This window comes from Archocentrus centrarchus, chromosome 13 (genome assembly GCF_007364275.1).
Source record: "Archocentrus centrarchus isolate MPI-CPG fArcCen1 chromosome 13, fArcCen1, whole genome shotgun sequence".
Lineage (NCBI taxonomy): Eukaryota > Metazoa > Chordata > Actinopteri > Cichliformes > Cichlidae > Archocentrus > Archocentrus centrarchus.
In genome coordinates, this window is record NC_044358.1 from 36,838,814 (window position 1) to 36,857,717 (window position 18,904).

Sequence of the window (18,904 nt, forward strand, 5' to 3'; positions counted from 1 at the left end):
GGTTATAAAGTCTTACAGCTGCTGGGAGGAAGGATCTGCGGTAACGCTCCTTTGTGCATTTAGGATGCAGCAGTCTGTCACTGAAGGAGCTCTCCAGCTCAGCAACAGTTTCATGCATGGGATGGGAGACCTTGTCCATCAGTGATGTTATTTTGGTCAGAGTCCTTCTGTCTCCCACCACCTGCACTGAGTCGAGAGGACATCCTAGGACAGAGCTGGCTTTCCTGATGAGCTTGTCTATCCTCTTCCTCTCAGCTGTAGACAAGCTGCTGCTCCAACATACTGCTGCATAGAAGATGGCTGATGCCACCACAGAGTCATAGAAGGTCTTCAGGAGTGTCCCCTGCACTCCAAAAGACCTCAGCCTTCTCAGCAGGTAGAGTCTGCTCTGACCCTTCCTGTAGAGCGCATCAGTGTTATGAGTCCAGTCCAGTTTATTGTTTAGGTGAACACCCAGGTACTTATAAGAGTCCACTATCTCAATGTCCACTCCCTGGATGTTCACCGGTGTCCGTGTGGTGGGTCTGCGCCTGCGGAAATCCACCACCAGCTCCTTGGTTTTAGCGGCGTTGATCAGGAGGTGGTTCCGCTGGCACCAGTCCACAAAGTCCTGAGTCCACTGTCTGTACTCTGAGTCATCCTCACCTGTGATGAGGCCAACTATGGCAGAGTCGTCAGAGAACTTCTGCAGATGGCAGCGTGGGGAGTTGATGGAGAAGTCTGCAGTGTAGAGGGTGAAGAGGAACGGTGCCAGCACAGTTCCCTGTGGGGCCCCCGTACTGCAGACCAGCCTGTCAGAGACACAGCCCTGTGTCCTCACGTACTGTGGGCGGTCAGTGAGGTAGTCCAGTATCCACTCGGAGATGTGGTGGTCCACTCCTGACAGTTCCAGCTTGTCTCTCAGAAGTCCTGGCTGGATGGTGTTAAAAGCACTGGAGAAATCAAAGAACATGATCCTCACAGTGCTTCCAGGCTTCTCCAGGTGGGTCAGAGCTCGGTGCAGGAGGTAGATGATGGCGTCATCCACCCCGATGCCAGGCCGGTAGGACGCTGGATTTAATGGATTTAATCATCATGTGTTTAATTTTAGAGTGTTTGAGATACATAGAAATCAAATGAAAACCAGTTTTTACCTCTTGTGCTGGTTTTAATGACCCTTCCTTGTTTTTTTACAGATTACAGTTAGAGTTGAGTCTGAATTTGCAAAAACTGTCTGTTTTATGACATTCCAAATAACAATTAACCCAAAGTGAACAAATTTAATAATTTAGTCTTTTTTGTTCCTCTGTTCTGAAGAGATGATGTCTGATACTTAATAAGATTTTATTTATGTGACTGAACCACGATAAAAAGAAGAGGAATAAAGACCTCTGACAGTGAAATATGTTTCTGCAGATATGTGTCCAAAACATTTTTCTGTCTATCTTTATGGATCAAGCAAAAAAAAGAAAAAAAAAGTGACTTTTACTAGAAATAACATGAAACCATGATGGTTGCCTTCAGGCTCTGATGGTGCTGCTTTCTGCATTTACAAATGGCCTCGTTACAACCATAAGCAGCACCCCACATTAAATGAAACAAGGAGAAATTCATGTCAAAAGGAAAAGTGGCGGTTAAGGATCGCAAGTAAAGGCATAATTCAGCGTCTGAGTTTCCAGTTCAAAAGAAAAGGGGGGAAAAGTGGGGGACATGGGCAAAAAAAATAAAAAAAATTCAGCTTATACTGCAGCTTAGAAGTCGTGCTCAGAGGCACGAACATTATCCCACTGCATTTCAGGCAGGTTATAAGTCGTGCTGAGTAACACGAAAAAAAGAGGGAATTCGTGTTCATGAGCACGAATCAATAGATTAAATTTCCTGACTATTGCACGAACTGCCGTGAGACCGGGTTTCCTTGGTACAGTATACAGCGGGCTGTAAATGAATGCACTTCCACTATTACTGCTCCTCCTGGTGGATAAACAAGACATTACCACCATTTTCCCCAAATACTGCTTAGGGGCGTTCCCACCAGTGGCCGGAATGCCTACGTCATTAGCGGGGGATTGCGTTTAGGCCAAGGTTCGGCCACGAATCGGCCAAGGACCGGCCAAGGTCGCGTCACGGATCGGCCGGAAACTTTCGGTGGCTACAACTGTATGTCCTGTGACCGAACAAAAAGAAATTGACTTTTTTATCTTGAGTACTGTGTAAAAATAACAACATACAATCCAATGAAGAATAAATTGAACCAAAAGAATAACAATCAGTGGTTGGTTGTCAGAGTTTCAAAATAAAAGACAAACATGTTGTTTCTAATGATGAGTTATGGTCTGTTATGTTCTCTTATCCTTTTTTTGTTGAGTTCAGGGAGGTTTGTATGAATGTTTATAGTGCAAAGATTTAACTATAGGTGACATACCTGCTGTGATTTTACTGGTGAGCATAATTGTAACAGGAGGAACAAATTAATCTGTAAACTCAGGTGATGTAGAACTGTTGGGAATAAAGAGTTGTTGATTCCCAGCAGTTTGTCTATCCATTTACCTAATGTCACAGTTTGGGTTTCTCATTTCTCAGTTTTGAGTCTCCTCTCTCCTCTGTATCTATGGACCAGAAAATTATCCCCATGTGGCATCTAACAGGATGTCTCATCTCATAAAATGTTCTTGGAGGACAGAGCATGTTTGCTGAAGGAGCTATGATAGAAGATAAACAGGTGAATCTTTTTGTAAGAGGTTCACTGGTGCTGTATAGCCACTAAAAGCTGGAATATACAAATCATGGGGACTCTATAAACTTTGTGGGTTTTTTGTATTCATAAGTGTTATTTAAGATGATCGACTGTGACCCTCTCCGGCTCAGGAACGAGTTCTTGCCCCAAGTGGAGGAGTTCAAGTATCTCTGGGTCTTGTTCACGAGTGATGGGAGAAGGGAACGGGAGATTGACAGACGGATCGGGGCTGCTTCTGCAGTAATGCGGACGCTGCACCGGTCTGTCGTGGTGAAGAGGGAGCTTAGTGTAAAAGCGAAGCTCTCGATTTACTGGTCGATCTACGTTCCTACCAGGGCCGTATTACCGACCAGGCGAGTGGGGCTGGCGCCCCGGGGCCCATGGATCCAGGGGGCCCAGGGGGGGCCCAACAACAATCCAGATACCGATGTCGATGCTGATTGCGATAGAGCCCTCTATTCTAGGATCTTCTTTAGTTGTACTTCTTTAGTCTATAAGGGTTAACTGAAATGGGCTGGGGGGAGTGACAGCAGTCAGAGGGCCCTCGGCCACAGGACATAGGAACCAGAGGGCCCCTGGGCCATGTCGTACAGCAACCAGAGGGCCCCTAGGCCACGGAGGACGGCAATCAGAGGGCCCCTGGGCCACGGGGGATGGCAAAGGGCCCCTGAACCACGGGATATGGCAACCAGAGGGCCCCTGGGCCACGGGGGACGGCTATCAAAGGGCCCCTGAGCCACGGGATATGGCAACCATAGGGCCCCTGGGCCACAGGAAACGGCAATCAAAGGGCCCCTGGGCTATGCGGTACGGCGACTAGAGCGCCTAGGGGGACAGCAATCAAAGGGCCCCTGGGCTACAGGATATGGCAACCAGATGGTCCCTGGGCCATGCAGTACAAAAACCAGAGGGCCCCTGGGCCACAGAATATGGCAAACAGAGGGCCCCTGAGCCATGATGTATGGCAACCAGAGGGCCCCTGGGGCATGGGGGACGACAACCAGAGGATCCCTGGGCCATGAGGAACGGCAGCCATTGTAAGAGAAAAACCAATATGGATTTTCCAGTGGACTCAGTCCTGCTAAAATACACAGAAAGTCGCAATTGGCTCTCTGAAAAGTCGCTTAAAGTCACCAGATGACATCATGACATTACGTATGATGTCACAGCACCATGCACGCAATGCCAATCTCTAGAAAACGTGTGGGGACGGTTATGTCTGTAGTAGAAGAAGACAGTGCTAGCGGATTTTTACAGATCAGAGCTAATCTGCAGCACTGATTCACCGTTAGAAATGCTTCTGACAGCGGCGCAAAGCTACAGTTATGTTGAGAACAATAATTTTTGTCACTTTAAAGACGAGCAGCCAGATTCACCAAAAGGTTGCGAAAGTTGCTAAATGTTTTTTTGTCGCTAGGGATGCCCACAAGTGCGGACGTTTTTCCTTTCCAAAACCCCGCCACTCCGAACGGGGTTAGGGTTAGGGTAAGGGGTTAGGGATATGCACCCCCGGTTTCGGGTTTCGGAGTAGCGGGGTTTCGTAATGGAGAGGTGTAACCCCCACAAGTCACTAAATCTAACGGCAAAGTTTCTCAATTGACAACACCTGCTTCGTGACCACAACGTATCCTGGGCCTAACGCTGGCCCCAGTAGAGAGCTAGTAGAACTTGTATCTATTTTCTGTGGGAAGTGATTTCGATGGTGATTCACTTGTCATGATACCTATTAGTTGTCTTCGGGGAGAGTAATAGACAAGTAGACATTCACCTTCGGAACACCAGGTTTTGTACCACTTCACTTTGTAGATTACGCTTCCATATGTCCCACAGTTAAGTGAAAATTGAATCTAATATTCTTAAATCCATTTATCGAAACTTCTATCAATATTATTTTATTAATATCTCACATATCAGATTTAGCCACCAACAATTTGTTTAAAAGCTCATAGACATTTACATAATATTATAACTGTATTGGAATAAATTATATTGTACTTAAAGACTTATGTCATTGAAAGAGCAACTGTATTTTTCAGTGAACAAATTTGGATTTCCAATGTCGATTTTCCAGTGGACTCAGTATTGTTAAGAAAATCACAGAAAGTTGTTATTGACTCTCTCAAAAGTCGCTAGAAGTCGCCAGATAAAGTCATGACATTATGTATAATGTCACAGCGTTATAACGGGTGCACGGCTACGACTATCCTACAAGAAGGCAGTGGGATTCATGTCGCTATTGCGACATGCTGCTATGCCGACAATTGATGTCTATTGTCGGCATAGCGATATGTGCCTAACCCAAAACTATTCCTAACCTTAACCATCAGTGAAGAAGTGTCGGAATAGCGACATGTCGACATAGCGGGATGTCGGAATAGGTATTGCTAACCAAGGCAGTGCTAGCAGCTTTTTACAGATCAGAGCTAATCTGCTGCCCTATTTCTCCATTAGAATGGCTTCTGACAGTGGCGCAGGGCTACAGTTGTGTTGAAAAATAATGCTTTTGTCACTTAAAAGACAAGTAGCCAGATTCGCCATAAAATCGCCAAAGTCAATAGATGGTTTCTTTTATCGCTAGAGATGCGCACAAGTTACTAGACCTAGCAACACTGTCGCTTTGTGACCACAGCATATCCTGGGCCTAACGCTGGCCCCAGTAGAGAGCTAGCAGAACTTGTATCTATATTCTGTGGGAAGTGATTTCGCTCCTGCACAATATTGTTTGCACACAAAATGACATGGTGATTCACTTGTCATTATAACCTATTAGTTCTCTTTGGGGAGAGTAATACACCAGTAGATATTCACCTTAAGAACACAAGGTTTTGTACCTCTCAACTTTGCAGATTTCGCTTGCATATGTCCATATGAACAAATTTGGATGTCCAATATGGATTTTCCTGTGGAAATCACAGAAAGTCACTATTGGCTCTCTGAAAAATCGCCAGATGACGTCATGACGTGACATATGACGGCAAAGCATCATACACAACGCTCATCTCTAGAAAACGTGCATGCATGGCTGCGTTCATAATGCAAAAGTGCAATGCTAGCAATTTTTAAAGATTAGAGCTAATCTGCAGCACTATTTCACCATGAGAAACACTTCTGATAGCAGCACAGTTACATTTATGCTGAAAAACAATGACTATGCCAGGTGCATGTCGCTATTGCCATTGATTTCTATTGTCGGCATAGCGGTATGTTTTGGTTTTGTTCATTACTGACACACTGTTTAATTAAATGTGCCTAACCCAAAACTATTCCTAACCTTAACCGTCAATAAAGGCATATGCCTTACCCTAAAACTATTCCTAACCCTAACCGTCAGTAAAGGCAAATATTTATTACATTAGTTGTCTGAATAGCGGCATGTCGGGATAGCGAGAATCAACGGACAATGCCACTGAAAAGATGAGTTGAGTCATCAGCTGACCAAAAAGTTGCCAAAGGCGCTACACGACATTTTTAGTCGCCAGGGACCATCAAAAGTCACTGAATTGGCCACAAGTAGTGGACTGAAAGAAGGGGCGGAGACTTTGGCTCTGTCTCTATATATATAACCCCCTGCATCACTTCTGTTCACTCAGAACTTGACCTTGGCCTTTTTAAAGGCTTGCATTCATTTGTATCATATTATATTAAGCTATACTATATCATTATACGTATAGTTTAATATTCAACAGCCTTTTTAAAGGCTTGTATACATTTATATTATATTGTATTATATTATATCATACTATATCATCATATGTAGTTTAATATTCAACAGCCTTTTTAAAGGCTTGTATACATTTATATTTTATTATTGTGTACTATATCACATTATACGCATATCACATTACACCTTTAAAGGTTAAAAGCCTACCTTAAAAGGCTAGTGTATTTCGTGTTTAAATATAACACCTTCCGAACTTTAAGGAGTGTTGTATTGTATTTGGCCATTCTCTGGCAACTTCATTTAGTGAATTTAGCGACATTGCCTATTAGTTTTGATATGTAAACAACAGCTACTTTCTGCCTTTAAGCTTCACACTGCAACTTTTGGCCATCTTTAATAACTAAAAAGCTGATAAGCGACTTTTTCCCATTTTAATCATTTCATCATATTCTGTTCTGTCTTAGGAAGTCTTACACGGTTGAGATATTACCTTTATCTAGCTTCTGCCCTTAATCATATATCGTGTTGTCATCAAGTGACTTTTCACAGAGCCAGTGGCGACTTGGTTTTTTGTTTGTCTTGTTTTTTTTTTTGGTTTTTTTTGCAACTGTCATTAATAGTAGGCCTATGGATTGCAAACAAAAAAGTGGCGCTTCAAAGCGAAGAGCCAAAAAAAACAGAGAGGCAAAACAGGCTGACTTCTTAAAAAATGTGCCTTCGATTTCTGGCTTTTTTGATAAGCCAAAGGAATCCAATGTTGATACCAATGTTGATAATGTCATCAGTGGTCCGAGTTGCAGCAGTGTAGAGAGCACCACTGATTTGATCATGCCGGAGCCCACACAGATCCAATCCGGTGTAGACCTGGCCTCTCAGGCTCAGGCTTCAGGGCCACACACAGAGCTCAATTTCCACCCAGAAGCTGGGGACACCATCTCCAGTCATGGATCTTCTGCTTCATGCTCAAATACCACAGCCATTCCAGACTCGTGTACTCTTACAACAGCAGACTCACTGTCAGACCAGGAGGAGTACACTGAGACCAGGATCCCATTAGCAGCTAGGACCTCAAACTCCTGGTGTGAAACCGTTAATGACCCTGCTTTGTGGCCAAATGCCATTACTGAACAGGCTAAGTCGATTCTGGTTAGTAGAGGAGCAGTTGCTTTTCAAAATCGGAGTGAAAAGTACCCTGCCTCAATTAGAGATATGACCATGGGGGGTGGCACTAGGAGTTTCACAAATTCCTTAGTCAAATGCTGTCTACCTAATGGTCAGTCTGTGGAAAGGCAGTGGCTCCTTTACTCACCTTCCTCTGGTTGCATTTATTGTTTTGCTTGCAAACTGTTCTCAAGTAAGTGCAATGCATTTGTCAATGGGTTTTCTGATTGGAAACATTCTGAGCGTATCGGTGAGCATGAGAGGAATGAGGAGCATAGGGCTTGCATGTTAGCATTACACAGTCGTTCCAAAGACACAGGAAGAATTGATTCTGATCTTATGAAACAAATTGATGCAGAAAGGCAATACTGGCGGGACGTTTTGAGAAGAGTTGTTGCTGTAATTCAGTTTTTGGGAGAGAGGGGCCTTGCGTTCAGGGGAGATGACGAGCAGTTTGGATCACCTCACAATGGTAATTTCTTAGGCATTATCGAACTGTTGGCCAAATTTGACCCTTTTCTAGCTGACCATCTCCAAAGGTTTGGAGGCAAGGGCAAAGGCTCTGTGTCCTATCTCTCATCCACAATCTGTGGGGAATTTATCCACTTAATGGGAGAAAGAACAAAGGAAGCGATTTTCAGTGAGATAAAAGAGGCCAAATACTTTTCTGTTATCGTTGACTCCACTCCCGATCTTGCACATGTGGACCAACTCACTTTTATTTTCAGATTTGTTGAAGCTGGGGGAGACGTTGTTGAGTGGTTTCTGGGTTTCGAGCCTATTGAGAATCATAGCGGGAGCAATTTGGCTGAATGTGTTGTTGCAATGGTGGAGAACCTGGGCCTAGACATAAGTAACTGTCGTGGCCAGTCTGACGACAATGCAAGTAATATGTCAGGAAAGTACAATGGAGTTCAAGCTCATCTGAAACGCATAAACCCATTGATTTGTTATGTCCCCTGTGCTGCGCATTCATTGAATTTAGTTGGTGTCAATGCTGTTGACAGTAGCCCAGAAGCTGGGCGTTTCTTTGACTTCCTGCAATCTTTGTACACATTTTGTGCCTCTTCAACACACAGGTGGGGAAAGGTTTTCAGAAATACAAATGTGAAACTCACACTGAAGTCCTTGTCAGGCACTCGCTGGAGTGCAAGAGCTGAATCAACAATGCTCTGTGGAAATATTATGCACAACTGAGAGATTCACTGAACAATATTTCCAAAGATCCACAGGAGAAACGTGACACTAGAAGTGCGGCCTCTGCACTTTGTGGCAAGCTGGACACCCTAGAGATAGCTGTCATGGCATACTTTTGGGATACAATACTGCAGCGGTTCCAAGCCACAAGCCTGCAGTTACAGAAGCCTAACATCAACATAAATACGGCAACACAGCTTCTCAGTTCTCTTTGTGATTTTGTGGCAGCACAGAGAGACAATTTTGCCCATTTTGAAAGATCAGCCTTAAGTGTTACTGATTCAGTCTCCCAAAACTACAGACATGATCTCCAGCGCACAAAGAAGCGCAAACATATGGCTGATGAAAGTGCAGAGCCAGATGTTAAATTAGGTGGAAAAGAAAAGTTTCGAATTGAAACGTTCAATGTTCTAATTGACAAGCTTGTGTCCTGTCTTGACCATCGGTTAACTGCATACACACACTTGACCAATCTTTTTCATGTTCTTTTCATGCCTGATAATATGTCAATCAGTGAGCTCACTTCAAGGGCCGAAGCACTTGCTGCAGCATATCCCACTGATCTAACCATGAGCCTGGCAGATGAACTTGTTCAATTCAAATCATTCATTCCAAAAGAACAAAGATGCCCAAATACAATGCTAAAGACCGTGGTAAATTTGGATTTGCAGTCCACTTTTCCAAGTCTTTACATCGCACTTCGACTGTTCTTGACTCTGCCAATTACGAACTGTGAAGGGGAACGGTCATTCTCCAGAATGGCTCGAATAAAAATGAGCTCAGGATGAAAATGACCCAAAATCGTCTGAACTCCCTCTCACTTCTTGCAATTGAATCACAGTTTGTGCAACAGCTGAACTTTGATGAGTTGGTAGATGATTTTGCACGAAGGAAGAGCAGAAAGAGACTTTTGTACGGGAGTGTGTGTCGGGGGGTGGGTGGGGGGGGGGGGGGGGGGGGGGGGGGTGGGTGGGGGTTGGGTTGGTATGGGCTCGGAGCGGGAGGGGGGCCCTTGTCAATCTCCTTGCCCCGGGGCCCAGACCCACCTTAATCCGGGCCTGTCTCTAACGTCATCATAATCAGAATGAAAACATCATGTGATGAAATTCACGTGTAAATATTTATAAATTACATCAAATATTCTTTTTATTATCATTATTATTGCTAAATATAGAAGCCATATGCAGTTAACGGTATTTGGTAGCCATGTGGTGTTGCATGTGTATTCCTTGGATTAGGAGTGGTGGTGTTTAATGAATGAGTATGAAATATATTCACCTGATCTCTGGTGTGGTTGCATGCAGAATCCGTGAGTAGGGAGAGTGTTTATCTTGTTGTTGAATGCTTTCTTTGTGCATGTCAATTGTTTTGCCTTGAATGGAGTGACTAAGGAATACCCAGAATACACAGTAGTAAAATTTCAACATTAAGAGTTCAAATGTTCTTGTTTCACAGGTACAATAATGAACTGCTGCGGTCTGCTAACTCTGAAGAAGGAACCAGGTACTGATAGAAAACAAAGAGACTTCTGTTTTCTCTGCAGCCTCATTTCATTAATCATTAATGAAATCTTTGAATGTGTATTTATTTATAATGGCTCATAATAATATCTTGTTGTATGGTCTATATATTTGTCATAATTCTTTTTCTCTCTCAGTTCCTCTGAAGAGCATTGAGGTGGAGCTGGAGGTGAGGGACCATGTGGCTACAGTGGTCTCCACTCTGAACTATGAGAACAAGGAGGACAAACCATTAGAGGCTGTTTTTGTCTTCCCTCTGCCTGGAGATGCTGCTGTCTGTCATTTCAGTGCTAAGATTGGACAGACACAGATTGTAGCTGAGGTGAAGGAGAAACAGGAGGTGAGCTGGACAGTAAATATGACCTCATTATAAGTAAGATTAAAGACAACAATAAACACAGTGAATGATACTGACATGTGTCTCCGTCCTTCAGGCTCGTGAGGAGTATGATGATGCTCTGAGCTCTGGTCAGCAGGCCTTCCTATTGGAGGAGAGTGAGCAGAGTCCAGATATATTCTCTCTGAGTGTGGGCAGTCTGCCTCCAGGAGAGAGCGCCTCCATCAGGTTGGAGTACGTCACTGAGCTGGCTGTGCAGGCTGATGATGGGCTGAGGTTCTGTCTGCCTGCTGTGCTCAACCCTCGATACCAACCTCAGGGTAGGAAACTTCAAAATATTTGGACCAGAAATGCTTAAGCTACACCAGGGAAAGTCTTAAACCAACCTTCACATCACTGATGGAACACAAAGTGTTAAAAAAAATAAAAAATAAAATCTTCAAACTCAGGGGTGAACACAGAACCAGGTGAATTAGTACACTCTCAGGGAAACTGAAAAAAAAAGAAACCCAAGAGCTACATCTCAGATTCTACCAGCCTCAGTTTGCATGTTAAAATTCATGACAGTTAGAAAAAGATTGAACAAGTGTAGCCTTTTTGTGAGAGTTGCAGGAGACAACATCTTTCTAAAAAGAACATGACAGCAGAGGTTAGGCTTGCAAAGTTGCATCTGAGGAAACTACAAGACTTCTAGAACAAAGTCTTTTGGACTGACAAGCCCCAAAATGGAGATATTTGACAATAATGCACAGTGTCAGAAAACCAAACACAACATATCAGCACACACGTCATACAGTCAAGCATGGTGGTGGAGGAGTGATGATTTAGGTTTGTTTTGCAGCCACTGGACCTGAGCACCGTGGAGTAGGCCTGTCACAATAACAAATTTTGGTGGCCGATTAATTGTCTCAAAAAGTATTGCGATAAACGATAATATTGTTTGGAGACCATTTTAAACTAGTAATGATAATGACATAATAATGTTAGTACATCCTCTCAAAGATCAAAAAACTTTAATTTCAAAAGAACACTTAAACTGAAACACAAAATAAACAAAAATAAAAACAAAACTAAAATGGACTCTCAATATCTGTTAACAAAAAATGCACTTGAATACAAACTAAACACAACAAAAAACAAACTTGAAATAAAACTACATTCAACAAAAGTCCGTAAACCAAATTGCCCTTCAAAAAATAATAATCATTAGTTTTAAATAGAGATGATGGGCAAAACTGCCAGTTTCATAAACAAAAAGTGCAAACTAACAAAAAGCCGGCTTTTCAGCAATATTAAAGGGCAGCATCTCTTTAACGATTAAGCGAATTACGCTTTCGCACTATCCTTTTGTATGCTGTCTGTCAATTAAATGCTCCAATGTGGACTGTCGGGAACTTGAAGACGGAGACGGCCCACCGGTTGTAGTTTTTTTTTCCCCAGCTGGGAAAACTGCTTTGGATGATTGTGCTTTAGGTGCAGGTGCAAGTAGGTTGTATTGCTGCTCTTAGGTGCTACTGTTTTATGACAAATGCGACATACCGGCTCGCAAAGGTTCAGCGGTTCACCTCGGTCATTTGGTTTAAATCCGAAGTGCTCCCACACTGCTGCTGTTGCGTTCGACTTTGAAACCAATTTCATTTTGGGTTTTCTCCCCCAATATCAAATAGCGTTTCTTTAGTTTGCTAACTCCTCACGGGGCTCTAATGCTGCAGACGTACAAGACGATGCGCCTCGGCTGGCTACTTGACGCAATAGTTTACTCCCCCCTTACGCTAAGGAAATGAGAAAGGGAGGGGTCAGTGGAGAGCACCAGCGTTAAGCCTTTTGCCATCCAGTGTCTTCAGTAGAAAGAGAGACACGAAGAAACAATAAAGCCAATAAATAAAAATTGTCAACCTCAAAGTCCAGACCTCAACCTGACTGAAATCTGTGGCTGGACCTGAAGAGAGCTGCGAATAAGCAAATGTGTGAAAACCTCAATGAAATGAAAAAATCTTTTAAAGATGAATTGACCAAAATTCCTCCACAATGACATCAGAGACAGATGCAGACAGCAGTTACTTTGAGTTACTGCTGCTAAAGGTGGCTGTACGAGCTCTTAAATCATGGGGTGTAGTTAGTTTTTCACAGGTCAGTGTTTGTGGGAAAACACTGACTCTCCCTGTTACGATTTTATATCATCAAACTGTGTTAACTAAATGACAGTAAACCAAATTTTATACAGGGTTTCCTTTATTTCACTACAATCATAAAGAGGTTTATGATAGAGGTTTAGTTCTTTTGTGTGACTGACTTGTGTTCTGGTGTAAAATCCTACATAATAAACTAATTCACACTCACTGTTGGGTTTTTATTAGATTTACCTTATTGTACCAATATTTGTCATATTACCATTTATAGGATAACGTCATGGGAATACAGAAAAGAACAAAAGCTTTTGCAGAATATTTATGTTTCCTGAACAAAAGTCTTATTTTTCTTGTTTGAGCTGCAGCATCATGTGGACCACAGGTTCTTCTCAGGTAAAATGGTTTGAGTGTGTAATGCCTCAATATTTACAGCATTTCTAACCTGATGTTGTGTGCAGGTAGTGAAGAAGCAGGTGTCCAGGTGACTTCTGTTCCAGCCTCTCTGGTGCCCTACAGCCTGTCTTTCTCTGCCCGAGTGTCCTCTCCTCGTCCAGTCTCTAAAGTAGAGTCCAACTGTTCCCTGGACCCTCTCCAGTACCTGAGCACTGATCAAACCCAGGCCACGGTAGGTAGAGCGCTGATGTGTCTGCTGTGTGTGGTTGTTACTGATTACTGAGAACTAAATATGAATGTGTTTGTGGTCTGCAGGTCAAGTTGGCTGCAGGACACAAGTTTGACAGAGATGTTGAACTGCTGATTTATTACAAAGATGCCCACCAGCCCACTGCTGTGGTGGAGGCAGGACAGGCCTCTGCTGAGGCAGGTGGGTGAAAGAAGTTGTTGGTTTTCAAATAAAAATTTAATCAGCACTTAAATGTCTTGTAAAAAATGTTAAAAAAAATTCTCTTTCATTTTTCAGGCACTCTGATGGGTGAACCAGTGGTGATGGTGAGTCTGTACCCTGAGTTCCCCCAGTCTGTGATGTCTTCATTGGCTTCATGTGGAGAGTTTGTGTTCTTAATGGATCGATCTGCAAGTATGAGATGTGCTACCAATTACAGCAAGCAGCAGGAAACTCACATCCGCAGTGCCAGGGTATCCATAATAATTTATTACAATCATAAACATCTTTCAGTGTTCCTCTCACACAGTGGTCTCACCATGTTTTCCCTTTTCCTTTAAGGATACTCTGCTGCTCCTGTTGAAGAGTTTACCAATGGGCTGCTATTTCAATATTTACAGTTTTGGGTCCACATATGAACACATCTTCCCATGAGTGATTCACAAAAATGTGCTTAAGTCAATGTTGTCACTTCTGTGTAAATGTGTAATAAGATATCTGCCCAATTGTTCTATAAGATTTTGCCATTTGATGATTCTACAAAACTTCAGATCAGGTTTGATAACTTTTAAAAACAAGATGTCACATTGTGAAACAGTTATTCCTGGAATATTTCAGACTCTTTTAGCTAAGCTGCTGTTCTGTTTTTAAAAGTCAGTTTTGAAAGTGCAGCAGTGCAGAGTTTGGCAGTGCTTTGCAACCATCCACCACTTCTGTGTTTCATAGTCAGAGTGTGGAGTATAGTGAGAAGACCATGGAGGAGGCTCTGAAGAAAGTTGAGCAGATGGAGGCTAATCTGGGAGGAACGGAGATCCTGCAGCCCCTCAAACATATTTACAGCCAGCCCTGCATTCCCGATCAGCCTAGACAGGTAACACCCTCTTTTCAATGTTCTCACAGTTACTCAAACATCATTACCATAGAGAAGGAGAATATATGTTGAGACTGATCAATTCACAATCTACTAATAATACACTGGTTGATCTGCTGACTGGCTCGTACTGTTCCTCTCACAACTTCCAACTAAATCTTAAAACAAGTTGTGTTACTGACAGCTTGGATGTATCTCTCTCAGAGAGTTCTGTTTCAGCTTGTAGGTGTGACCTTGTGTCTAAACTCTGCTCTCAGCTGTTTGTCTTTACTGATGGAGAGGTGTGGAACACCAAAGAAGTGATAGATCTGGTGAAGGAGAATTCAGGTTCTCACAGGTAAAACACCAGTAACATGATGACATGTGCTGTGCACCAAAGCTGTGTGTTTTTAAAACAAGCTGTTGTACTGCAAGGTGTTTTCTCTTTTGGGATTGGGGAAGGGGCCAGCTCTGCTCTCATCAATGGGATGGCCAAGGAAGGAGGAGGTCACGCTCAGTTCATCACAGGGACTGACAGGATGCAACCAAAAGTGAGACAATAAGTCATAACAATTACAGTAAAAATGCAACATTATGTTTTTATTTGGAGGAGACGGGTTTTCAAATTTAATTATTTTTTTCAAATTCTTGTACTTATCAGGTGATGCAGTCGCTGCGATTTGCTCTGCAGCCAGCAGTGCAGGGTGTTTCAGTCACATGGGATTTACCAAAGGAAGTGTCTGTCACTGTCCTCTCTCCACCAATCACAGCAGTTTTCCAGGGTCGGAGGTCACTGATTTATGCTCAGCTCACTGGACAGGTTGGAGCAGCACACAGTGAAAGAGCTCTGCATTTATGCTTGTGATGTTTTGTAAAGATGAAATTGTTTTCCAACACTGTAATTCTGTCTCAGAGCTCAGAGGCAGCAGAGGGCTGTGTGACAGTGAAGTACAGCCTGGCAGGTCATCCCTCTGAGAACCAGCTGCACTTCAGTCTCAGACCTGCAGCAGACACTGGGTAAATGAGCTGTTAGTCTGATGGCAGAATTAAATGGTGACTTTACAGTGCTCAGTTTACTTAGTTTGTACATGTTAGCAGTGTAATTGGCAGCATGTGGACAATACTGACATTTACACTGAGCTTAAAGCATCACACTGCATAAGTACTTTTTGTAGGATTATGTTGTCTGAGTTCCAGTCATTGAGATCTTTGTCATTATGTGCTTATGGACCTTTCAAAGCCTTGAAATACAGAACAAACTCCAGCTGTGCTTCCTGCTCCTGTCTGTAGATAACAGTCCACAGGTTAGCTGCTCGCACTCTTATTCGCTCGCTAGAGATGGAAGAGGGAGACAGCAGGCGAGAGAATGATGGAGGAGTGAAGGAGAAGGTGGTGCAGCTGAGTGTCCAATCAGGAGTGAGCAGTTCTTTCACCGCCTTCATTGCTGTCAATAAAGACAAAAACGAGGCGATCCAAGGACCTCTTCTGCACCGAGATATTCCAGTACCCAGTGAGTGTAAAGCAACAAGGAGGAACCTTGTCCTGTTCAACCATATTGTGCTTGTGGCATCAATGTAATCTTTTATCTTCTCAGTGGGTGGTACAAAGGTACTTGGTGCTCCCCCCTGCTTTCTGATGTGTATCTTTCATCTTTGTGTATGTGAGTACAATGTTCATTACCTTTACAAACACAGTAAGAGTACTTCTACATCAATAACCACTTTCAAATCCTTCTTGTTTTCACCACAGATTGAGCATCATGGACAAATCATTTGATTTCATATTATTACATCATACTATTATATTGTAGGCTAACCCTGTGTGTTGATACAGCAGATAGCAGACTAGTAAGAAATTTGGCCACTGTGTTCACTTGGAAGGAACAATAAGTAGTAACAACAGAGCTGCGTGCCATCACCTCTGCTCTAACACAGGTGGTTTTACATATTATGGTGCTGCACTAGAGTCTAAAAATTGTTTGTTTTCCAACTGTATGCCATAATTAAATTGGAATGATATTATTGATCCATTACTTTTTACAGCAGTTTATTGTTGTACCTGGAGTTATTTTAATTACTAGATAAGGCAGAGTGACTCATACAAAACAACCCACAGGCCCCTGTTGTTTGTTTTTTGACTATATGAAAACTGCTATTGAGCCTATTTGATGCTTAAATCTCTTGTTATTATTGTTCTTTATTTTCTCTCCAAGAGTTCAACACACATTGGAGCACACAGTGACTAAGGCTAAAACACCTCTTATGTCTTATATGCCACCAGAATAAATCAAAGCCATGAATTTGCTTATTACTGATACTATTAGATGTCTATTAGCAATTTTCAATTTATTTTTTTGCCATTAACCATTTTATTAGTAAAATGTAGAGAATGATTTCCACAGTTTTACAGCCTGAGGAAACTGCCTGGGCTGGTTTGTGTCTTCTAGGTAGTTTTGGGGATGCTGCAGAAACGTTTTGAGTTGCATTTCTGGATGAGGACTCAGACGAGATCTTATAACTTTGTTTGGATCACAGGATGTGAAAGGAGTGGCTCATGTTACACATGAACAATTCAGGTCATTCGCACATTGCACTCAGGCTCAAGTCCAATGAGATCCTGCACCACTTTCATTTGCTGATGAATTTAGTGTGTAATGAAAAAAACTAGTTTTAATTCTGTTTTAATTTAGATTAGAAATCTAAACTGTTTTGGTGTGATCACTGTGGTAACAAAGTATGTCCTATAACCATGCAGGCTGCTTTAAAACGTGAGGACTTCAGCGAGAGGTGCACTGATGGAGGTATCTGCTTTGACCTCTTTGCATTAGGTGTACACATGTTATAAAGATGTACTGATTGTTTTCCAATTTAATTTTAACTGCTGTTTTTAATGTGTGACTAAATGTTTTCTCTGGGATAGAATTTAATTCAGTTCAATTAACTTTTATTTATCATTAGTTCAGAGGTCAGATAAATATGATTGTGGATTAATTAACGATCTTATTGCTACTGAAATATTCCATGAAATGCCTCAAACTGTATCAAACTGTATTAAGTTTTATATTAACTTTAATTAAGAATCTTTTTTTATTTTGTGTGATTTTTGTGCGCCCTACATCCCTGTAAAAAAGTCCTGGTCTCAGCACAGAACCCTGTCGAACTCTGTGCCTAACTTCTGTGTGTGACGAAGACTCTCCATCTACATGAACAATCCACTGCAGTGCAGTAACTTTAATACGAACAGTGTGTTATAATCTCTGTAGTGGTGTCAAATGCTGCACTGAAAAAAAGGAAGGTTAAAAACATGTCTATAATAAGGTTACTCAACTGGATCAAGAAAGGGTTTTTTAATTAATGGTTCAGCTGTCACCTTAAAATCCTGTGTACAGACCCTGTTAGTAAAGATAGATGGGTTATATTTAAAACTGAAGCATTAAATAATGGCAAACTTTCTGAGCATATTGATGGTTTCGAGGGAGAAATTATTGACGTTAACTCACAAAGACAACTGACAAATGCAGCATTTAAAAGCAGAAATCACATAAACAGCAGTTTATTTTGGCATTACACAGCAGCATCAAGAAAAGAACAACAAAATATAAAACTATTTAAAGCTATTTTAATTACCTTAACTAGAAATAACAGCCCTGATTATGACAAATTGCCACATGGATGCTAACCAAATCATCTTAAGTATTTTATTAATTAAACTCATAGTGATCAATTTAAATAATTTTTTTTTATTTATTTATTTTTCAATTGTCCCCTTGAGTATTGATGAATGAAGAGGCTGAAATGAAACTGCTGAGCAGCCACCCAGAGACCCTTTGCTGCAGTTAGTGTCCCTCCAGAAAGCATCTGGCTGCTGGCTGCTTGATCCAGCTCTGGCTGCTGCGCTGGGAAAGAGCAGCGAGAAGGTGGAAAATTCAAAGCCTGCACCGGTGGGTGATTAAAAACATCATAAGACACATTAATGGGGGGTTTGAAACATACATGTGGCATGGTTTCAAAAGCTGATTTTCAAAAACACTTATCTTAAAGTACATCTGTATGCTGTGTCTCTTTGTTTAGTATTTAATTATCTGACTCCTGATTCTATACATTAGGCCAGCAGCGAAGTGTGGGCCACCATTCTGGCTCTGATCTGGCTTCATGGTTTCCAGACGGATGCAAAGGATGAGTGGGAGCTTCTGGCTGCAAAGGCTGTGTCATGGCTCAATGGTACAGAACTAGTTCTTTAATCAAACAACGTTCTGACATGAAAAAATCCTCACAGATGATGTAATGAACAAATTATTCACTTTTTAAGTTAAAAAAAAACAGTTATTAAAATATGCCTATTAAGTTTGAAACTCTAATCTAATAAATCAAAATAAATATCAATAAAAATAATAATAAGCAAAAGAAATAAATAAAAGTGATACCTCTCACATTTAATAGAAAAGCTGTGTGCCTCTTTACAGCCCTGCATTTAGCCAAAACAGGTACACAAACGG

General features: G+C 42.0%; 1 pseudogene; it reads left to right on the plus strand.

The window, feature by feature from the left end:
• The first annotated feature begins 10,195 nt into the window (after nt 1-10,195).
• On the plus strand, nt 10,196-18,649 carry LOC115790505 (von Willebrand factor A domain-containing protein 5A-like; annotated as a pseudogene).
• The last annotated feature ends 255 nt before the right edge of the window (nt 18,650-18,904 follow it).